Genomic DNA, 21,252 nt, shown 5'->3' on the forward strand with positions numbered 1-21,252 from the left:
AAAGACTAATTTTAATAGCAACAATACTATTTGTAACATACTTTTTCTTTTCTTGGCCTTAGGAAAATATTCTCATAATTTAACTATGAAATTACATACCCTTTCATTTCCCAGATCCACACCCTAAAGCCTTCCTTATTTTTTATTTATCTCACCAGTTAGCCTCCTTTAGTGACATTTACTGACAGCTCATTCCTTTTCCTACTTTTCTGTTATAAGTTCTTACTTTTCAGTGGAGGTCACTGTTTTGAAAGCTGTGGCCACAAATGCTTATATGGTCCTTTGGATGAGCTAAATCAAAAGGGCAATGAAAGGGACACATTTTGCAACCAGATGGCTCTGTAATCCACAATTAATTTTCTAATTTCTGCATGAAAATTAAAAAGATATAGTTTGATTACAGAATGTATTTCATATATATATGCAAGCACTTAAAACCTTTCTAATTATATATGCAAGGTCTAAACCAATCTCAAGAATTAATGTCAGATTCAGAGCAGAATCTTAAAATATTGCTAATCCATTTTAAAATGTAAATGAATTAGTCATTTGGAGAATGCAAATTAAAATGGCAATGTACCACTACATACCCGTTAAAATAACTCAGTGAAACAGACAATTTTCTAGGAAAATACAAATTATCACAATAGAATCAGTCATAGGAAACCTGAATAGACCAAGAATTAACTTTTACTCAATCAATAAGAAAAAGATACTCCACTTGAGAAAATGAGTTAATGACGTACTTTTTTGTCAGGTTGATGAAAATTTTAAAAGGACAGTAATATCTACTTTTGGTGATAGTTTAGGGAGGCAAATACTGTCATATACAGTTGATAATAAAAAGAGTTGCTAATACTTTCTTGTGAATAAATTGCCAATGTTAATCAAAAAAGGGAAAATGGGTTTTTTTGGTCTCTGAAAATTTTCTTTTAGAACTTCTTCCTAACCAACTAAAGATGTAAATTAAGATTTTGCTATAGGCGTGTTAATCATAAAGAACATTATTTTAAAAGAGTGAAAAATTGGAAAGATTCTAGATTTCCTTGTATAAATTTTATTACATGAATATATGATCATTAAAAATGAACTGATATTTCAGTATGTTAATGATAGGGTGTTGAATTTAAAAGCTCTTTTTATACTCTAAAAGAATCAACAAAATACAACTACACACAACAATATATAGGGTTCTCACAAAGATATTTCACTAAAAGAAGTCAATCACAAAAAAATATGTATTATATTATTCCACCTATATAAAGTACATAAACAGGTAAAAACAATTTATGCTGTTAGAAATCAAGATAATGTTTAACTTTTGGGGAGATAATGACTGGAGGAGAACAGAAAGGGGTCCCTGGGGATGATAGTAATGTTCTTTTCTGAATATTCGTCCTGATTGCATGGGTGTGTTTGTGAAAATTCTTCTAGCAAATGACAGAAGCCAAGGTTTTCATGTACTAAGCTCTAAAGAGGAGCCAGAAAAGACATAAATAAGATATTATGTAACATAAATACTTTAAATAACCCTCCTTGGCCTGATTCTAAATCCTCATACAAAAGGACATTGATAAAATGACCAGTTCATTCTTCCCTTATCTCTTCATTCATTCAACAGTTAATTATTGAGAATTTCCTGTGTGCCAAGTCCACTTCTAGTTAATGAAGTGAGGAAAACCATTAGGTCACTGCTCTCATGGAATTTATATTCCAGCCGGGAAGATAAACAATAAACATTGTAACATTCCATTGAAAATTAATATGTATCACTTAGTGTTAAAAGCTATACAGAGATTAATCCTTTGTCAGTTGCTTCATTTGCAAATATTTTCTCCCATTTTGAGGGTTGTCTTTTCATCTTGATTATGGTTTCCTTTGCTGTGTAAAAGCTTTGCAGTTTCATTACGTCCCATTTGTTTATTTTTATTTTTATTTCCATTACTCTAGGAGGTGGGTCAGAAAGGATCTTGCTGTGATTTATGTCATAAAGTGTTCTGCCTATGTTTTCCTCTAAGAGTTTTATAGTGTCTGGCCTTACATTTAGGTCTTTAATCCATTTTGAGTTTATTTCTGTGTATGGTGTTAGGGAGTGTCCTAATTTCATTCTTTTACATGTAGCTGTCCAGTTTTCCCAGCACCACTTATTGAAGAGGCTGTCTTTTCTCCATTGTATGTTCTTGCCTCCTGAGTACAAAGGAGAGTCGTTAGAAGGTTTTAAATAGGAGAGTAAAAGCATCACATTGGTACTTTAGAAAGACTCTGGCTGTATGGTGAAGAATGGTTGAAACAGGGCTGCATTGCTAGCACATATGTTGTGTGAATTAGAAAAACAACTTGTGAATTAGAAAAATGTGTTCCCTCTGGGCAGAGAAATGATCAAATAGTGCCCCCTCAACCTTAATCTTGGGAGCTGAGTTTGGACTGTATTTCACCCCTGCTCTCCTTGCCCCTGACAACGCTGGGTGCTTTCAGGCAGGGCACAACCTACACAATGGTTCACAGTGGCTCTTTTTGCAAAGGGTTATGTAGGAGTCCAAGTGAGTGATGCTGGGGACATGAACTAAGTATAGAGACAGGTGGAGGACTTTTTGATACATTCAGAATTGACAGGATTTGGTAACTGGTTGCAAGAGGGTCAGGAAAGGGAGTGGAAGAGTTTCTGTATGTGTATGTGTGTTCAAGTATTCATTACTTCATCCTTCCCTCGCTCCTCTTTTTTTCTCTCTTCCCAGGATGCAGTTCTGTTCTCCAAAGAACTCACTGTACAGTTGAGGGGTGTTAGGGAGGCTTATGCCAAATATGTAAAGAAGTAAATGCATTTGGAAGTTAGATTCTATATGAAGAGTGGAGAGTTGGACACAAAAGAAAGAGTGCTCTATTCTGCCTGAGAGTGGGGGAGACAGTCAGGAAAGGCAGTAGGGGTGGGATTTTGAAAGGGGGGCATATGGTCAGAAGGCAGAAAAGGGAGCCTGAAGATGGTAGGATTAGAAATGGACAAGGATGAAAGGGGTATGGTGTTCCTGATAAAGACCTAAAGACATAAAACAGTGTGGACTTTTGGGAAACTGAAAGTCTTTGACTGATTAGATGTGTGAGAACAGTGAGATGGTACAGTAAGAGATAGGGAAGTGGAGGCAAGGGCCCCATGGTGGCAGGCCCGGCACTCATTCATTTGACACATATTATGGTCCTTTTGTCCTTGGTGCCTGGAAAAAGTGATGTATAGTCACAGTCTCTGCCTTTGTGGCATTAGTCTTTATTTTTAAAACAGTTTAAGAATTATTTTGGTTTTGTGCATTACTTTGGGGGCAGTGTGGTAGGCATATTGGGGAGGGGAGAATCAAGACAGAGACCAGGTAGGGGGCATCTTTATCCAGGAGATGATGATGAATGCTGAACTGAGGCAGCATTACTGAAGGTGAGGTGGGGAGAGACAAAGGTTAAGGAGATTTCTGTGACAGGACTTGTTGACTGATTGAATACAAAGTGTGAGGGAATTGTAGGGCCAAGGGATGGTCTCCTGGTCTCTGATTTGAATGACTGGGTGGTGAAATATTTTTCTTTCTCTGAGATAAGAAATTCAGAAGGAGGTATGGGTGAAGAGAATAGTTCAGTTTTATAGAATTATTTCGTTTCCTGACCAAAACTGACAAATCTATATCCAAACAGCTTTCTAAGCTACCCACATTTCCCATGTTGGCTCAGAATGTGTGCATGTGTGCGTGTGTGTGTGTGTGTGTGTGTGTGTGTGTGTGAGATGTTCATGGTGATGGGGCAGAGGGTGGAGGTGGAACTGAAATTCAATAGCGGGCTTTCTTTGTTATAGTATTATTAGACTCTGGAATCTGGAGAGCAATGAATTGCTCTATGAAGAAGCCTGATAAGGTTCTAGGTATATTTGAGATGCTGTTTGTGCCTGTTTTTAATAAAAGCAGAAGATTTTGATAGTTGTTAGTTCTAAATCTAACCAGAGCTTCAAATTATGGAGTAAGGGATGGCTCTAGTTTCAATACCACCAAACTCCTACTTTTTAATTTCTCATATGTCTCTAGACCAATTTCATGTGAAAGCCACTCTTATTTCCTGATAACCATGTGACAACAGATAGCACTTGTGTAGCACTTTGCTAACATTCCTCATGAGGTCAAACATAACAGGTATTAATGTGCTGATCATCATACAGATTATTGAACAATACAAGGTACTGGGATCATAAATCAAAAAATTAATTAGCAACAAATATAATTTGACTATGTGTTTTACTAAAATGCTATTGTAGGTACAAAAGCTTTAAGACAACTTTCTGGTTTATGGAACAATATAAAGTGATTTGTAATGAATACTTACTTTTTCATATGTCAGCTCTAAGAGTAGGACTACTGCATGAAGATATACAGACTGTGCTTTGTGAAACTCCAGGAGTGCCATTCATATAAGAAATTATTTGAATGGATCCTTTTAGAGTTATGTATATGGTGGTCCTAGATAAGATTTAGGGTTATGTGGAAACAGAAGACAGAAATGAAGGGAAATGCAGCTAGTCCAAGGGAAGAAGCTGTGCTAGGCACCAGAAGTAGAGGGTGATGGTAGGAGGGCTGATTGGAGATTAAGTCGAAGACTTGCCAAGAAATCCAGCATGGAAAATGACTGGACCTCTTCTTGCAGAAGCGAGAATGGATGATGGGGAGGTGAACACAGGTGTTATCTACAGGAGGGAAGGAAGTGGGAAGACAGCAGGAGTTTGCTGTCTAGAGAATGGGTCTGGATATCAGTTAGTTTGTCACCATAAATTTGTGCAACAATATTGTTCACTGTGATCACTATGAAATCAATTTACTGAGCAGTGTTATCTCTTTGGGATATAAGCATGAAAAAATAATGTTTTTCAGTATCTATGTTCTAGTGTTTCCCCTATCTATCTCATCAGGTCCCGATTTCTATTACTGACATCATAGTCCAATTCTATTAGTATTGTCAGTTTTGAGTATTTGAAAAGTTTTGTTTTTTTGATGGTTAACACCCAATCCTATTCATTTTAAGACATGTGTCTTTTAAGACATATGTCTTCAGATTTCCTCTTTCCCTTCCTCTAACTCAGGCCAGACTTATGTCTCTGACTTAAAATAGGGGAGAAAGGAGTATACAGCCTCAGTTTCAATTGACTGCTTCTCCCTTTTCTTAGGGTTTTTCTGCTTGGGTCTTGGGGAGGAGAAATAGGAGAGGCTAATATCTCTTCATAAGCCTGTTCTGCTATTGTGTAGTTTCAGATGTCACTCAGTGGTAGGTGCCGAAAAGTTGTTCCCTAACAGGTTCTTAGATGGGTCCTGTAAAGCTCTTCTCTTTACACAGTCTCTTGGCTTGAGAGATCCCAAGCGGATTAAGCCCAGTCACATTCTACAATTCTACTCAATCAGTAAGAAACTCTACACTTCTTAATGTATCAAACATGCATGAAATCCTCAGTGCATGATGGTGGTCCCACTAGAAAATCTGTCTTCCCCACCTCTCTCCTGCCTATTTCTTCCATGTCAGCAGCATCAGGGCTCTGCCCATCCAGTGGTTCAGCAATGTTGGTGTGAGAGGATTACTAGCTCCTGACTTTGTGGCTTCCTGAGATTTACACTTTATTCAGGAGTATCCTTTTTGTTTTTTGTTTTTGTTTTTGTTTTTTTTGGAGTATCCTTTTTGAACACTGCACTTCCCCCAAAGGACAACTCCTTTCTCTCTCTCCTAGTCCTCTTCTTATAATGGGACTGGTTAGTGTAATGGAATTGGTGGGTGGTGAACTATAGCTTTGGATGACCTAGAACCTCTCACTTGCTATAAAGAGATATGGCTTGCAGTATTCTAAGTTTGGAATCTGGGGTACATAGTACCTTTTGTTCTCAGATTTGCACCATCATAACTGAAAGTGGAATCTGGGTGAGTACTAAATTGTATCCTGTTTCAATAGCAAAATTCACATGTTCAAGGCAAAAACAGTGTGCTCCTGGGGAATCTGTACATAAATGAAAGGTCAGTGGGTGGATGGGTGAGGATTTTATTTGCAATGGGGTTGATGAATCTCAGTGACTTGATGCTTCAGACCACTTTGAAAACTTGTAATTATTTATATCTTGTAATTTAATATTTGTCTTTTTGCTAGGCTTTAACCTCCATGGATTAAGAATGTCTTTTTAATTCACTACTTTTCCACAGCACCTTAATGCAGAGTGACGGCAAATAGCAGAAGCTTAATAAACTGACTGACTGACTGATTGACAGGTGGCCCTCAGTGCTAAGATCCCCGAGCTTGGGGTACAATAGTACAAAGCTTCTCAGCGTGAGAGCTGCTATGAATTGAACGCTACATTCAGGTGTGGGCCCACACACCTGCCACTTTCTAATGGGATTCACACAACTCTTGGAGGTGATTATTAGTATCACATTTTTACAGAAGAGAAAACTAAGGTTTAATTCTATACCAAAGTCTGCCTCCAAAAAATTAACAATTAGAAAAAAATTTTTTTATCATTTTTACATATATGTAGCTTAAAATATCAAATATTTTTAAATATTTATAATCAAATCTAACCTTTCCTTATTCGACAAATTAAACCTTTCTTAATCATATATTCTTCCAATTTCTATTCCTTCTCTATGCTCTATTTCATAATCAAGATTCTTGAATTTTGTGTACATTCTTTCTCTATTTATTCACACCACATTATTTCTTTACCATGATTACTCTTATTAAGGTCATTTGTAACTCTATGTTGTTATATTAAATGGTTGCCTCTGAGTGTCTGCGTTCTCTATTCAATGCAGCCAGTATTGAGTGAGTAATCCACAAAGTCAAAGGAGCTTACAGCTTCCTGCTTTCTTTCTTTTAAAATTATTTGTTTTTAAATTAAATTAAGCTAATTTATTTGTTATTTATAATTATTATATAGTTATTTCTATTTTATTATTTATAAATTTTATTTTATTATTTATTTATTATTTGTCTAAGGCAGGGTCCACACTCTTCCACATAAGGAAATTCTTTGCTATTCCACAGTTGTCATCATTGCATACTTCCTTGTTTCAACTGGCCTTGCTGAGGCAACATGGAGAAAATTGAAGTTCATTTCCCAGAAACCACAAGACTTTGGTTAGAGTTGGTCAAAAGAGATATTTGTTTGAAATTTGGAAGGCAGAAGTAAACCAACAGCCATAACTGTCTGAAGGGAGGGGTGATAGGAGGCAGTAAGAAATAAAACCAGCGGAGGTGGGCTGGCATCCTTACTCTTCCCTACTCCATGTTCAACTTTTTCCTGACTGCTGGCTTTGCTGACCTATCATGATCCCAGACTTACAAGACATCTAGCAACAAACTCACAGAGGTGGTAGCTGTGCAGGGGCCACAGGCTACCACAGACTTTTACATCAGCGCCCTCATGGTCCCACTCTAGTCCCTGGCCTTGCTTAGCTTCTAACATTCAACACCAAAAACTAACTCCAGTGCTTCAGTGCTTCTTGACTCTTCAACTCTTTCTTCAGCTACTTCCCCAGTTAACCCTTGTAATAAATTCCCTACTCTGTAATATTCATAGTAGTTCTGTGTCCTTGATGGAACTCTGACTAATATCATTATTGGTTGTTTTAGTTATCTATTAATGTGTACCAAACTATCCCAAAACGTACTGGCTTGAAACAACCATTTTATTATTTTCATGATATTGTGGGTTGACTGGGCTAAGCTAGATGGCTTTTCTGCTGGTCTTACTTGAAGTCTGGTATCCATGAATGAAATCACCTAGAGGCTTGACTTGGAATCAGAGATAGTTAGGTTCATTTCTTTGTGCATATGGAATCAGAACCTCTCCATCAGCGTAGCTGGGTTTTACACATGGGCTCCCAAGAACACAAAAATGGAAGCTTTCATAATTCCTGCTACATCCTACTAATTAAAGCGAGTCATTGGTCCAGCCCAGACCCAATTTGTGAAGGGACTACACAAAGGCATGAATAACAGGACTTGTGAATCTTTGAAAACACAAAGTTTCCAAACTCCAAAGCTAGTTTTGGAGACTAACTACCATACTTTTCTGTTTGGCCTGCCATAGGCCTAACTCACTTTAATGTTAACTCAAGACGTGCTTTTCTGTGTCCCATTTTAGGCTGCTGTCATGGTGAGTGTTCATCAGACACTATGTTACCAAGTCCAAACATACTCTGCTCTCCTCACAACAGACCAATAAATCAGAGATGAGGTGTTGAGGCAAGGAATACAACTTTATTTGGTAAGCTGGCAGACAGAGAAGATGGCAGACTAAAGTCTCAAAATAACCATCGTATCGGGCTTTGGATGCCAGTTTTTTTTATAGCACAGAGAAGGGGAAGAGATGAGGAAGTGAAGTAAAAAGGCCATAAGTTTTGTAAATATCACCTGGAATGGCCAGCCTCTGGGAGGGGATGTGTTAATTTCTTCTTTCTTGCAGCCATCCACAGGTGGACAGGGTCCGGATGTTTCCCTGAACAAAGGCACTTTGGTTTAACATTCAGGCAGAGGGGCAGCATTCCCAGAGGCAGGCCATTATGTATAGACAGTATCCTTATAGTGAACAAAAGCAGCAGAAAGCAAGGGTAAAGTAAAAGAAACAGATCCAGCATGTAGTCAGATTTGGCTCTTCCCTGTTACAACTATGGTTGGGGTCCCACCGTCTGCGCGTGCTCTATTAGGTCACTCTGACCTGCAACACCAGCTATCATTGGTAGCATGAACTAGAAGCACAGAAAGGTAGTTCCCTTAGTTCTGGCTGGGCAGGAGGGATTGTGAATGTGTACCACCCCTCAGTATTATGGCTTTGGGCAGACTCCTGCAGGCAGGTGAAGGACACTTTTGTGACACTGCTGACTGCCACCTCCAGGGGCAGCAGTCAGTTGGTCGCTTTTTTTCCATTCAGAAACCCTGAAGTCATTTGAGACTCTGAGGTTGGTACAAAGGCTGCCCTCTCCCACATAGGGCTGCCTCTTTTCCTTTACTTGGGAAAACTTATATTTATTTTCTGTAGCTAGATCCCCTGCCAGAGGTAATGGTCCTAAGGTTCCCTTTCCAAACCTGGTACTTTTTTGTGATTAACTGCATTAACTATTAGACCATGAATGTTGCTGTATGGCTGTAATGGAAAGTTCATGCAGAGATTCCACATTACATGTTTTATTACTAGTTTATCATGGACTATAGCCAGAGCTGGTTCAGTAGACATAAGACCTATGTATGTACTTGCACAGAGCCCCATGCTTAGAAGGCCCTGCACTTGGTTTAATGCTTTGTTGTTGCCATCTTGAAATTCATAATTACAATATTTTTTGAACTGAGGCCCCCCTCATTCTCATTTTACACTGGGTCCCACAAGATATGTTGGTGATCTTAACTACACCAATGGTAGCCATTCATTTTATTTTTATGATTATTAATAATTCACAGTTAGCTCCTTGATGCAGACCTGGGCATAGAGCTCCATCAGTCTCTGTCCTAAGAAGGGATAGCCCAGTACTGGGACCTACTAGAGCTTAGCTACTGCACTGGAACATTGGGAAGGAAGTAACCAGGCTCATAAGCCTTGCTTGCAGAGCTGTGGGGTGGGCAGATAGGAAGGACACAAAGAAAGGCTGACTCATATAGTATATCTATTGCCTACACAGAATTTCAGGCTTTTATCATCTTCTTTGTAATAGGTCAAGTGTCCTACACGTACCACCTCCCAAACCTCCTCCACATTTACCTGTGTATCCAGAACTATTAGCACTGGTTGAGTTGGTGCCAGCTCACTTGAGGAACAGAGTGCCAACAGATTTTCTGCCTCAGCAGCCCAGTCCCCAAATGCCTAAATACAGAGCTCATGTTCCACTGAATGCCATGAGAGTAAATCAGAGCATCCCACCGATTAAGGGCTTCCAACTTTCCTCTGATTTTAGATTCTCTGCACTTCTCATTTAAACTGCAATACCCTTCTTGTCAATCCTGCCACTCAGACCAAATTAATTATGCCAGGTCAAAGTCTGATCTATGTTTAAAGATTGCTAAGGATGACCCCAGGCTCACCTTACTTGGCTTTCATTTTGGTTTACTTCCAAATCATCGAGTAACTCCTACCAAAGCTGAATGAGATAAGGATGCAAATGATGGGTGATCATCTTCAGTGTCTCTCCAGTTCCTCAGGGAGTTGAATTTTGGTGGTAAAATTCCCTTTGCAACATGAGAAAAACTTTAATTAGAAGAAAAAGAAACCATAAACCAATAAACTTGGACTCAAAGGTCTACCTACTCTCATGAAACCAAATTCTTTCAGCACCAGAGTAGGCCATAGTTCTATGTTCCCTTTTTTTTTTTTGCATTGTTAGGGTCTGTGTAGGTATGGCCATGGCCTGCCACTTAAATCTGCTCTTTTCAATCTACACTCTCTCTTTAATAGATCTAATTCATTACTCTGGCTTTAATGCCATCTATATCCTGACAACCATGAAATGTATATCTCTATTTAACAACTAATTTTGGACTCCAGACCTTTGGATTCAATTGCCAATGTCATAATGCTAGTTGACATTTATTCACAGGCTCCCTAAATGTAAACGTTCAAACTCAGCTCTTTATTCCTTCTATTAAAATCCTCTTTTCCTGAATCTTCCCCATCTCAGTAAATGGCATTTCCATTCATCCATAGTTTCAGTTAGAAATTTAGGATTCATCCTCATATTCATTCCCCTTTATCTCTCTCATACAATCCATGACCATATCTTCCCTATTCCACTTAATTTTATTTTTAGTGTGTCCACTTTTCCCCATCCGTCTCCTCTAAGCTAAAATCATTTCAGACCCAGGACAACTGCTATAGCTTTCTTACTGGATGATATTTCCTTTCATGTACTGCAGATCCCCTTCACACACAGAAACCAGAGAACTGTTTTGAAATGTAAATTAGAGCTCCTTTGCTTTCTCACACTTGTATTTTTACTATTCACATAGACAACTTTAACATTTTGATAAAGTTTGAAATATTATTCCAGAAAACTTTTGTATGAAGTAACATACAACCAGATAGCAAGAAGAAAAAAGTTTTATTTATCACTGTGTATGATAAATGAAACAATGAGTAAATAAATTTATACTTTTAATATTGACTTACAGTTTCAGTTATCTCTGCGTATTTATATTTAATCGTTTTAGACTTCTTAAAATTATTTTCATGAGCTAATGATCCACAGCAGAATTTAAAAATTCACAGTATCCTTCAATTTTGTTTATTTTATTAAAATACAGTCCTTGCTCTAATTGCATTTCTTTTCTTCTTTAAAATACAAATAGTGGCACTTAAAATAACAATAACAATTGCAACACATCCAACCACTGACAATACCAAGGTAGAAATGTTAACTCTGAGATTTGGATTACTTTCACCGGCACTGGGATCTGCTTGAGGAATAAACAAAGCTACTTGTGCAATGTTGGATACTTTTGATGTCAAATTGCTTTTATCTACACTTTGAATAGTAATGAATACATAGGTTGCATTTTCTTCTGAGATATTTCCTGGTTTGAATGCAAAGGTTTCCTTGGAGTTGGCCTCGTTTGGCAACAGATCAGTAGTGTTTACTTGCAGAGCATCATCAAAATTATCCCTTAGATCCAGGATGCTTCCACTTATTCTTATGATATACTGTTGAACTAAGGAAAAAAAAGTTACAAATGATGTAGGAACTGGAGCATCCATTTAAAATTCCTTTTTATTAATTCTCCTCAAAAATATTTAGAATGCAAGCTTATATCCAAAGCCATATTTAGTTTTCCATAAAAGCTGAATTCTGCCAAATGCTACCTTCTCTGCATGAAAAGTGGTGGCATGTTAAAATGTGTCACATTTATGATTCAGAACATGAGATTATAAAATTAATACTTTCCTGAGCTATCAGTTAAAAATTATTTTCCTCTTACCTACCCATTCACCCTTGCTTTTGCAACGAGTACCTTTCACTTAATCAATACTGCATGAACTTCATCCTTACCTTTTCCAACATCAAAATCATCTCCTGATGCTGTCCATGTTATTCTGATCTCATCCCCATCAGGTGTGGCTTCAAGGTCTGTGATTTGACGTGGTGGGTAGAGGTCAGGTAAGGGAAGTTTTGAAACATTTGAAACCACAGATGCACCTCCAGGTGCTGTTCTGGTGAAACTCTCCAAGTTTGTCTGAGTGTCCTCATCAGTTTCAGGTCTTGGTGGATTCTCTTCAATTTTCCCTGCATTAAAAATTTCCTTGTTTATAATGAGCATAATACTATTAGTATTTTCATTTGAATTCCCCATCCCACTTGTCTTCTTTTTTTTCTTACACTCAGTCACATTTTATCAAGTTTGGTTATAAAGTCATAAGTCAAAATAGCAGAGAAAGAAAAATATATGTAAAATATAGTTGTATAAAATATAAAATAAAAATATAGCCTAGAGATATTTTTGAAAGGTTATGAAAAATCATTTACTCAGTATTATTTTTGATGACCTTTACTGATATATATATTTGAATATATAAGACCTAATTGAGCAGAACTTTGGTTTTCTTCTAGTTATGTATTACCTATTACTCCTTTTACCATTCTTATGTCACAGAAATTATAAAGGTAGTTTGGTAAATCAGAGGCTCCCTGGGCATGGGTGACACTGTTCTTGGAGAGTCATGAGATTCATTGACTTTGTGCTTTCAAACTCTTTGGCAGGAGAATTCTTTCTCTTACATCCTGACCAGGATATTGTAGGATAGAATCAGATAACTAACGGATTTGGAATTAAGGGTGCACAGTAAAAAACGATGCACAATGACTATCTTTTTAAAAGGAATTGCTTTACCCCCCATTATTTCCAAGCTGGGAGTAAACCTGGGGAAATTCTGCCAGTCCCCTTCCAACCAGTTCTCTCCCTCCCTGATGCAAGTTCTAAAGAACACTACTTCTGATCATATTCCAATTGCCAACTGAACATTCCCAGAAGTCTTAAAGTAAGGGACAAGATGAAGGAAAGCTAGCAAAGAATATATATTTTTCTAACTAATTCTTTCAGAGTTACTTTGTTGATACAGAAGCAGATACAACTATATATTCTTTTTTTATTATCATAAAATAAACATAACATAAAATTTACCATTTTAACCATTGTTAAGTGTACCGTTCAATGTCATTGTCTTAGCCCATTGGACTGCTTTAACAAAATACCATAAACTGAGTGACTTATAAACACAAAACATTTATTTCTCACAGTTCTGGAGGCTGGGAAGTCTAAGATCAAGGTACTGGCAGATTCAGTGTCTGGTGAGGGGCTGCTTCTTGCTTCAGGGATAGCCATCTTCTCTCTGTGTCCTCACATGGTAGAAGGGTGAGGGAGTTTTCTAGGGTCTCTTTTATAAAGCACTAATCCCATTCATCAGGACTCTACCCTCATGGCCTAAACACCTCCCAGAGGCCTCACCTCTAAATACCATCATATTTAGGCATTAGGTTTCAGCATATGAATTTTAGGGGCACACAAACATTCAGTCTATAGCAAGCATTAAGTAAGTACACTCACACTGTGCAACCATCACCACTATCCATCTCTAGAATTTTCAGCATCCCAAATGTTGAAATTCTGGACCGGACAAACAATAGCTCCCCTTTCCTATCTCTTCTTAGCCCCTGGTAACAACTTTATGTTCTACGTTATGTCTCAATGTATTTGACTGTGGTAGGTACCTCATAGAAGTGGAATCATAAAATATTTGTCCTTTGTGTCTGGCTTATTTCACTTAGCATAATGTCTTCAAGTTACATCCATGTTTTAGCATATGTCAGAATTTCATTCCTTTTTAAGGCTGAATACTATTGCATTGTAAGTATATACCATATTTTGTTTATCCATTTATCTGTCAAAGAATTTTGGATTGTTTCCACCTTTTTGCTACTGTTAATAATACTACTATGCACACAGGTGTACAAATATCTCATTGAGACTCTGCTTTCAGTTCTTTTGAGTATGTACCCAGAAGTGGAATTGCTGGATCAAATTGTAATTCTGTGTTGAATTTTTAAAAGAATAGCCATACTGTTTTCCATAGCGGTTGCACCATTTTATGTTCCTACCAGCTGTGCACAAATGTTGCAGTTACTCCATTACCTCGCTAACACTTGTTATTTTCTGTTGTCATCCTAATGGATGTGAGGTGGTATCTCATTGTTGTTTTGATTTGCATTTCTCTAATGAATAGGGATGCTGAGCATCTTTTCATGTACTTAAGGCCATTTGTATGTATCCTTTGGAGAAATGTCTATTCAAGTCCTTTGCCTATTTTTGAATCAGGTTGTTGTTTTTTTGTTGTTGAGCTTTAGGAGTTCTTTATACTCTGTATATTAACCCCTTATTAGGTATATGTTATGCAAATATTTCATCCTATTTCATAGGTTGCCTTTTCACCCCATTAATAATAGTCTTCTTTGGTGCACAGTTTTTAATTTAATCTATTTTAACTTCTGTTGCCTGTGTTTCTGGTGTCATCCAAGAAATCAAATCTAATGTCATAAAGATTTTCTCCTGTGTTCTCTTCTAAGAGTTTTATAGTTTTAGCGCTAACACTTAGGTCTTTGATTTGTTTTGAGTTAATTTTTGCATATGGGATAAGGAAACGGTCCAGCTTCATTTTTCTTTGTTTTTTTTTTGCATGTAGGTATTCAATTTGCCCAACACCATTTGTTGAAAAAACTGTTCTTTCCCAATTGAATGGTATTGGCATCCTCATCAAGGATCATTTGACCACATATACAAGGGTTTATTTATGGGTTCTCTATTGTATTCCATTGGTCTATATATCTTTATGCCGGTACCACACTGTTTTGATTAGTGTAGCTTTGTAGATAATTTAGAAATCAGGAATTATGACCCCTGCGATTTTGTTTTTCAAGATTGTTTTGGCTATTCGGGGGTTCCCTGAAATTCTATATAAATTTCAGAATGGGTCAGGGAAGGAACCAAGATGGCGGAGTAGCAGGACGTGCTCTCACTCCCTCTTGTGAGAACACCAGAATCACAACTAGCTGCTGGACAATCATCGACAGGAAGACACTGGAACTCACCAAAAAAGATACCCCACATCCAAAGACAAAGGAGAAGCCACAGTGAGACGGTAGGAGGGGTGCAACCACAGTAAAATCAAATCCCATAACTGCTGGGTGGGTGACTAACAGACTGGAGAACACGTATACCACAGAAGTCCACCCACTGGAGTGAAGGTTCTGAGCCCCATGTCAGGCTTCCGAACCTGAGAGTCTGGCAATGGGAGGAGGAATTCCTAGAGAATCAGACTTTGAATCCTAGTGGGAATTGATTGCAGGATTTTGACAGGAGCGGGGGAAACAGAGACCCCACTCCTGGAGGGCACACACAAACTAGTGTGCGCACTGGGACCCAGGGGAAGGAGCAGTGACCCCAGGGGAGACTGAACCATACCTACCTGCTAGTGCTGGAGGGTCTCCTGCAGAGGCGGGGGGTGGCTCTGTTTCACCGTGGGGACAAGAACACTGGCAGCAGAAGTTCTGGGAAGTACTTCTTGGCATGAGCCCTCCCAGAGTCTGTCATTAGCCCCACCAAAGAGCCTAGGTAGGCTCCAGTGTTGGGTTGCTTCAGGCCAAACGACCAACAGGGAGGGAACTCAGCCCCATCCATCAACAGTCAAGCGGATTAAAGTTTTACTGAGCTCTGCCCACCAGAGCAACAGTCAGCTCTACCCACCACAAGTCCCTCCCAGCAGGATACTTGCACAAGCCTCTTAGATAGCCTCATCCACCAGAGGGCAGACAGCAGAAGCAAGAAGAACTACAATCATGCAGCCTGTGGAACAAAAACCACATTCACAGAAAGATAGACAAGATGAAAAGGCAGAGGGCTATGTACCAGATGAGGGAACAAGATAAAAGCCCAGAAAAACAACTAAATGAAGTGGAGATAGGAAACCTTCCAGAAAAAGAATTCAGAATAATGATAGTGAAGATGATCCAGGACCTCGGAAAAAGAATGGAGGCAAACATCAAGAAGATACAAGAAATGTTTAACTAAGACCTCGAAGAATTAAAGAATGAACAACAGAGATGAACAATAAAATAACTGAAATGAAAACTACACTAGAAGGAATCAATAGCAGAATAACTGAGGCAGAAGAACAGATAAGTGACCTGGAAGACAGAATGGTGGAATTCACTGCTGCAGGACAGACTAAAGAAAAAAGAATGAAAAGAAATGAGGACAGCCTAAGAGACTTCTGGATAACATTAAATGCAACAACATTCGCATTATAGGGGCCCCAGAAGGAGAAGAGAGAGAGAGGACCCGAGAAAATATTTGAAGAGATTATAGTCAAAAACTTCCCTAACATGGGAAAGGAAAGAGCCACCCAAGTGCAGGAAGCACAGAGAGTCCCATACAGGATAAACCCAAGGAGAAACACGCCAAGACACATAGTAATCAAATTGGCAAAAATTAAAGACAAATAAAAATTATTGAAAGCAGCAAGGGAAAAATGACAAATAACATACAAGGGAACTCCCATAAGGTTAACAGCTGATTTCTCAGCAGAAACTCTACAAGCCAGAAGGGAGTGGCATGATATACTTAAAGTGATGAAAGGGAAGAACCTACAACCAAGATTACTCTACCTGGCAAGGATCTCATTCCGATTCGATGTAGAAATCAAAAGCTTTACTGACAAGCAAAAGCTAAGAGAATTCAGCACCACCAAACCAGCTCTACAACAAATGCTAAAGGAACTTCTCTAAGTGGGAAACACAAGAGAAGAAAAGGACCTACAAAAACAAACCCAAAACAATTAAGATAATGGTCATAGGAACATACATATCAATAATTACCTTAAACATGAATAGATTAAATGCTCCAACCAAAAGACACAGGCTTGCTGAATGGATACAAAAACAAGACCCATATATATGCTGTCTACAAGAGACCCACTTCAGACCTAGGGACACATACAGACTGAAAGTGAGGGGATGGAAAAAGATATTCCAAGCAAATGGAAATCAAAAGACAGCTGGAGTAGCAATACTCATATCAGATAAAATAGACTTTATAATAAAGAATGTTCCAAGAGACAAGGAAGGACACTACATAATGATCAAGGGATCAATCCAAGAAGAAGATATAACAATTATAAATATATATGCACCCAACATAGGAGCACCTCAATACCTCACTACATAAGGCAACCGCTAACAGCTATAAAAGAGGAAATCGACAGTAACACAATAATAGTGGGGGACTTTAACACCTCACGTACACCAATGGACAGATCATCTAAAGTGAAAATAAATAAGGAAACAGAAGCTTTAAATGACACAACAGACCAGATAGATTTAATTGACATTTATAGGACATTCCATCCAAAAACAACAGATTACACTTTCTTCTCAAGTGCGCACGGAACATTCTCCAGGATAGATCACATCTTGGGTCACAAATCAAGCCTCAGTAAATTTAAGAAAATTGAAATCATATCAAGCATCTTTTCTGACCACAGCGCTATGAGATTAGAAATGAATTACAGGGAAAAAAACGTAGAAAACACAAACACATGGAGGCTAAACAATACGTTACTGAATAACCAAGAGATCACTGAAGAAATCAAAGAGGAAATCAAAAAATACCTAGAGACAAATGACAATGGAAACACGATGATCCAAAACCAATGGGGTGCAGCAAAAGCAGTTCTAAGAGGGAAGTTTATAGCTATACAAGCCTACCTCAAGAAACAAGAAAAATCTCAAATAAACAATCTAACCTTACACCTAAAGGAACTAGAGAAAGAAGAACAAACAAAACCCAAAGTTAGCAGAAGGAATGAAATAAAGATCAGAGCAGAAATAAATAGAAACAAAGAAAACAATAGCAAAGATCAATATAACTAAAAGCTGGTTCTTTGAGAAGATAAACAAGATTGCTAAACCATTAGCCAGACTCATCAAGAAAAAGAGGGAGAGGACTCAAATCAATAAAACTAGAAATGAAAAAGGAGAAGTTACAACAGACACCACAGAAATACAAAGCATCTTAAGAGACTACTACAAGCAACTCTATGCCAATAAAATGGACAACCTGGAAGAAACGGACAAATTCTTACAAAGGTATAACCTTCCAAGACTGAACGAGGAATAAAAAGAAAATATGAACAGACCAATCACAAGTAATGAAATTGAAACTGTGATTTAAAATCTTCCAACAAACAAAAGTCCAGGACGAGATGGCTTCACAAGTGAATTCTATCAAACACTTAGAGAAGAGCTAACACCCATCCCTCTCAAACCCTTCCCAAAAATTGCAGAGGAAGGAACACTCCCAAACTCATTCTATGAGGCCACCGTCACCCTGATACCAAAACCAGACAAAGATACTACCAAAAAAGAAAATTACAGACCTATATCACTGATGAATATAGATGCAAAAACCTCAACAAAATACAGGCAAACAGAATCCAACAACACATTAAAACGATCATACACCATGATCAAGTGGGATTTATCCCAGGGATGCAAGGTTTCTTCAACATACTCAAATCAATCACTGTGACACACCATATTAACAAATTGAAGAATAAAAACCATATGATCGTCTCAATAGATGCAGAAAAAGCTTTTGACAAAATTCAACACCAATTTATGATAAAAACTCTCCAGAAAGTGGGCATAGAGGGAACTTACCTCAACATAATAAAGGCCATATACGACAAACCCACAGCAAATATCATTCTCAATGGTGAAAAACTGAAAGCATTTCCTCTAAGATCAGGAACAAGACAAGGATGTCCACTCTCACCACTATTATCCAACATAGTTTTGGAAGTCCTAGCCACGGCAATCAGAGAAGAAAAAGAAATAAAAGGAATACAAATGGAAAAGAAGTAAAACTCTCACTGTTTGCAGATGACAGGATACTATATATAAAGAATCCTAAAAATGCCACCAGAAAACTACTAGAGCTAATCAATGAATATGGTAAAGTTGCAGCATACAAAATTAATGCACAGAAATCTCTTGCATTCCTATACACTAATGATGAAAAATCTGAAAGAGAAATTAAGGAAACACTCCCATTTACCATTGCAACAAAAAGAATAAAATACCTAGGAATAAACCTACCTAGGGAGACAAAAGACCTGTATGCAGAAAACTATAAGACATTGATGAAAGAAATTAAAGATGATACCAACAGATGGAGAGATATACCATGTTCTTGGATTGGAAGAATCAATATTGTGAAAATGACTACTACCCAAAGCAATCTACAGATTCAATGCAATCCCTATCAAATTACCAATGGCATTTTTTATGGAACTAGAACAAATGATCTTAAAATTTGTATGGAGACACAAAAGAGTCCGAATAGCCAAAGCAGTATTGAGGAAATAAAACAGAGCTGGAGGAATCGGACTCCCTGACTTCAGACTATACTACAGAGCTACAGTAATCAAGACAATATGGTACTGGCACAAAAACAGAAACATAGATCAATGGAACAAGATAGAAAGCCCAGAGAAAAACCCACGCACCTATGGTCAACTAATCTATGACAAAGGAGGCAAGGATATACAATGGAGAAAAGACAGTCTGTTCAATAAGTGGTGCTGGGAAAACTGGACAGCTACATGTAAAAGAATGAAATTAGAACACTCCCTAACACCATATACAAAAATAAACTCAAAATGGATTAGAGACCTAAATGTAAGACCGGACACTATAAAACTCTTAGAGGAAACATAGGAAGAACACTCTTTGACATAAATCACAGCAAGATCTTTTTTGATCCACCTCCTAGAGTAATGGAAATAAAAACAAAAATAAACAAATGGGACCTAATGAAACTTAAAAGCTTTTGCAAAGCAAACCACAATCAAGACGAAAAGACAACTCTCAGAATGGGAGAAAATATTTGCAAACGAATCCACGGACAAAGGATTAATCTCCAAAATATATAAACAGCTCATGCAGCTCAATATTAAAAATAGAAACAACCCAATCCAAAAATGGGCAGAAGACCTAAATAGACATTTCTCCAAAGAAGACATACAGATGGCCAAGAAGCACATGAAAAGCTGCTCAACATCAATAATTATTAGAGAAATGCAAATCAAAACTACAATGAGGTATCACCTCACACCAGTTAGAATGGGCATCATCAGAAAATCTACAAACAACAAATGCTGGAGAGGGTGTGGAGAAAAGGGAACCCTCTTGCACTGTTGGTGGAAATGTAAATTGATACAGCCAATAGGGAGAACAGTATGGAGGTTCCTTAAAAAACTAAAAATAGAACTACCATATGACCCAGCAATCCCACTACTGGGCATATACACCGAGAAAACCGTAATTCAAAAAGACACATGCACCCCAATGTTCATTGCAGCACTATTTACAATAGCCAGGTCATGGAAGCAACCTAAATGCCCATCGACAGACGAATGGATAAAGAAGAGGTGGTACATGTATACGATGGAATATTACTCAGCCATAAAAAGGAACGAAATTGAGTCATTTGTTGACACATGGATGGATCTCGAGACTGTCCTACAAAGTGAAGTAAGTCAGAAAGAGAAAAACAAATATCATATATTAACGCATGTATGTGGAACCTAGAAAAATGGTACAGATGAACCAGTTTGCAGGGCAGAAGTTGAGACACAGATGTAGAGAACAAACGTATGGACACCAAGTGGGGAAAGCCGTGGGGAGGTGGGGATGGTGGTGTGTTGAATTTAGCGATTGGGATTGACATATATACACTGATGTGTTTAAAATTTATGACTAGTAAGAACCTGCTGTTTAAAAAAATAAATTAAATTAAAAAAAATTTTAGAATGGATTTTTCTATTTATGCAAAAAAATATTGTTGGGATTTTGATATGGATTGCCATTAAATCCATAGATCACTTTGGATATCATTGACATTTAAGGATATTAAGTCCTACAATCCACAAAATGTGCTGTGTTTCCTTATATATCTTTAATTTCTGGGGGCAACATTTTGCAGTTTTCAGTGTACAAGTCTTTAACCTCCCTGGTTAGATTAATTACAAAGAATTTTATTCTTTTTGATGCAATTGTAAATAGAATTATTTCCTCATTTTCCTTTTTGAATTATTCATTGTTAGTGTATAGAAACACAGCTGATTGCTTTGTGTTGATTTTGTATCTGTCAACTTTGCTGAA

At 37.7% G+C, this 21,252-nt stretch overlaps 1 pseudogene across 1 annotated transcript in view; it reads right to left on the reverse strand.

Annotated features, from left to right (window-relative positions):
• Nucleotides 1-11,066: 11,066 nt before the first annotated feature.
• Nucleotides 11,067-21,252, reverse strand: part of LOC309640214 (calcium-activated chloride channel regulator 4-like) — a 48,757-nt pseudogene continuing 38,571 nt past the window's right edge. The window contains exons 10-11 of the transcript XR_014268762.1: nt 12,031-12,358; nt 11,067-11,692 (exon numbers count right to left, since the gene is read on the reverse strand). The product of XR_014268762.1 is annotated as a calcium-activated chloride channel regulator 4-like (transcript). The remainder of the gene's footprint in view (nt 11,693-12,030; nt 12,359-21,252) is intronic.

This window comes from Balaenoptera physalus (genome assembly GCF_965194825.1).
Source record: "Balaenoptera physalus genome assembly, chromosome: 1".
Classification (NCBI taxonomy): Eukaryota; Metazoa; Chordata; class Mammalia; order Artiodactyla; family Balaenopteridae; genus Balaenoptera; species Balaenoptera physalus.